Genomic DNA, 3,145 nt, shown 5'->3' with positions numbered 1-3,145 from the left:
TTTAAGAAGCTCAGTTACCTTCCCAAAAGAATGAACTCAAAGAGAACCTGACCAAAATAGATCCTAATCAAAACCTTACTAACAACTGAGGATAAAGAAAAACATTTTCAAAACAGCAGGAGGAAAATACAAAATACCTGTACATTAAAAAAAAAAAAAAAATGCACCACGGACTCACCATTCTCACACCCTTGGGCCACGGCCTAGCACCCTTTCTGCTTCCAAGGCACAAGTTGTCCATGGAGCCGGTTTATGTGCAGCAATAACATGTCTATCTGGCTTCCTGCATCTTGCACACAACCAGGAGGGCCACCACTGCAGTGATTTTCCTTCATGGGTTGGGATATTCAGGGCATGGATGAATAGAAGCCTTTGCAGGTCTCAAAAGTTCACATATCAAATATATCTGCCCACAAGCGCCAGTTACGCCTGTAACATTAAATACGAACATGGCTATGACTTCTTGGTTTGATAATATTGACCTTTCACTAGATTCACAGGAGGATGAACTGGAATTAAACATGCAACAGAAAATGTAAAAGCTTTGATAGAGCAAGAGTTGAAGAATGGCATTCTTTCAACAGAGTTATTTGGGGAGGATTTTCTCAGGGAGGACCTTTATCTTTATACACCGTTCTTACCACACAGCAGATACTGGCAGGTTTCACTGTATCAGTTGTTGCCTTCATTGCCACAGGGTCCTATCAGTGGCTTCACTAGAGATATTTCTATTCTTCACTGCCTTGGAGATTGTGACCCTTTCATTCCCCTAATGTTTGGTTCTCTTACTGTCAAAAAGACAAAAACATTGGTAAATACAGCCAATGTAATCTTCAAAACCTATGAAGGCATGATGCATAGTTCATGTCAATAGGAAAGGATGGATATCAAGCAATCCATCAATAAACTCTTACCTCCAGTTGATTGATACCACTAAGGGGCCTTGTGTAGACATACACACCAGTATTACTGTAGTAATGTTTGCAGTGTTAAAATGTTTTGTAAACACACATCAATGACACAGACTAAATAATATGTCCTCATGGGAAATTTATAATCTTTTAAGTTTCAATACATGTATTTGTATAATATGATCCAGAATATAACTAGCATTAAACTAGTTGAAGAAGCAGTTCCAGCCAAGATGGAAGTGTAGACAGACACACTGCGTCTCCCTCCACAACTAAGAAGAAATACAACTACCTCAAAACTAGAAATAACCAGAAGTTACAGAAAACCAAACTACATGGAAGTCCAGCAAACAAAGATATAAAGAAGAACTACTTATCCAGACAGATAGGAGGGGCGGAGCCAGGGCAGAGAGGATGCGGTGTGGTTGCGGCAACAGCGGCAGCAGCGGCAGCAGCGGCAGGTCAGCGGAAAGTGCAGTCACACATTTTAAAAAGTAGGGACGGACACCTGGGGAGCGTTTCAGCTTCTCACCGGCCCTTGCAGCTCAGGGTCCCAGCATCGGGGAAAATCAAGCCTCATTGCTTCTGACTGTGCAGACCAGTGGGGGCTGGGGTGGAAGCAGAAACTGCTGGTCGCTCAGCAGAATCTGCTTGTTTAAAGAGCCCCCACGGTCCTAGAACACCCACAGACTCACCCACTCTGGGAGAGAGGACCAGGACAGCAGCTAGAGGGGTGCCAGTCCAGTGCAGAGGTGGGAGAGGTGCTTGGAAGAGGAGCGAGTGCTAGGCAGGTGGCATTGTTCCCTCTCAGACCCCTCCCCCACATACAGCACCACAACGTGGTGAAACAGGTCGCCCTGTACTGACGAATCCCTAAGGTTCTGTCCCTTACAACGTAACATGAGAGACAGCTCTACCTGGGATGCGGAGGCAAACAAACACAGGAGCCTGTCAGAATGAGGAGACAGAGAAGTATGGCCCAAAAGGGGAAACGGATCAAGGTTCCAGTGGGAGAACTAAGCGACAAGGAGATAGCCAACCTCACAGATGTGGAGATAGACAACCTAACAGATACAGAATTCAAAACCCTGGTGATAAAGATGCTCACAGGCTTGACAGATATGCTCGAGTATGGCAAACACATAAGAGAGGAAGTGAAGGCTATGCTAAGTAAAACGAAGGAAAATCCACACAGAACCAATGGTGAAGGGAAGGAAACGGGTTCAAATCAATGATTTGGAACATAAGGAAGAAAAAAACAGTCAACCAGTGCAGAATGAGGAAGCAAGAATTGAAAAAAATGAGGAAAACTCCCAAAATTTTGCAAAGGAGATGGATATACAGGTCCGGGAAGCACGGAGGGTCCCAGGAGAGCTGGACCCAGAGGGAACCACACCAGGACGCATCATGACTGCGATGCCAAAGGTGAAAGATAAAGACAGAGTCCTGTGGGCAGCAAGAGAGAGGCAGAGAGTTACCTACAGGGGGGTGCCTACTGCTCTCTGCCTACCAGGCAAATCTCCAAAGAAAGAGTTTGGTGGATAACAAAGAAATCTTTTATTTAACAATCATATAATTTGAAATAATGGCAAGTTTCTGCCTAATATATCTGAGTAGCAAAAGTAAAGAGAAAGGAAAAGTCAGAGTATCATGTATGACATCAAAAATAGCTAAATATTTGTCATTACAACTACTACACAGGTTCAAGAATTGAAAATAACAAAACAAAAAATATGTTCACTGTACTGCTATTATCACCAAGGTCTTTGGAAATAATGGCAAGTTTCTGCCTGAAATCCTCTTCCCTCTAACACACCCAAAGAAAAATCACTCTGCCACCCTCTGCCAATTCAGTTCAAGGTTGCGCCAGGAACCTCTTTTCCCTCCCAAAAGTTTCATAATCATAAGTGACTTAGCTGGTCTCCAGTTGCTATCTAATTTCAGGCATCTTTTGGAGTCTGTGCCCCCAAGCCTCCACTCACAGGCCCGCACGGGCCACCGTTGGCAGGCCTGCTCATGACACTTGACATGCCCCCCCCCAACTGGGGGAGGGAAAGAACCAACTGATGTTCTGCTTCTTGGTGCCCTCCATTTAAAAAAAGTCCTCTCCCAGAATGCCATGCATGCCGCAAGTCAGTGGGAGTGTTCAGCTTTCCAACCAACGAGGGCCAGTGTCAGCCATGTTTGCCTTTGCCCCTCTTCCAGCCTCCATGTTTAGCAAGGGAGCAAAGTCT

General features: G+C 44.8%; 1 pseudogene; it reads left to right on the top strand.

Annotated features, from left to right (window-relative positions):
• The first annotated feature begins 358 nt into the window (after positions 1-358).
• Positions 359-928, top strand: LOC150015689 (acyl-protein thioesterase 1-like; annotated as a pseudogene).
• The last annotated feature ends 2,217 nt before the right edge of the window (positions 929-3,145 follow it).

The sequence above is a fragment of the Furipterus horrens genome, unplaced genomic scaffold (assembly GCF_987537825.1).
Source record: "Furipterus horrens unplaced genomic scaffold, mFurHor1.1.pri manual_scaffold_3, whole genome shotgun sequence".
Taxonomy (NCBI): domain Eukaryota; kingdom Metazoa; phylum Chordata; class Mammalia; order Chiroptera; family Furipteridae; genus Furipterus; species Furipterus horrens.
Note: the sequence above shows the minus strand (reverse complement) of the source record. Positions and strands in the feature narration are given on the sequence as shown.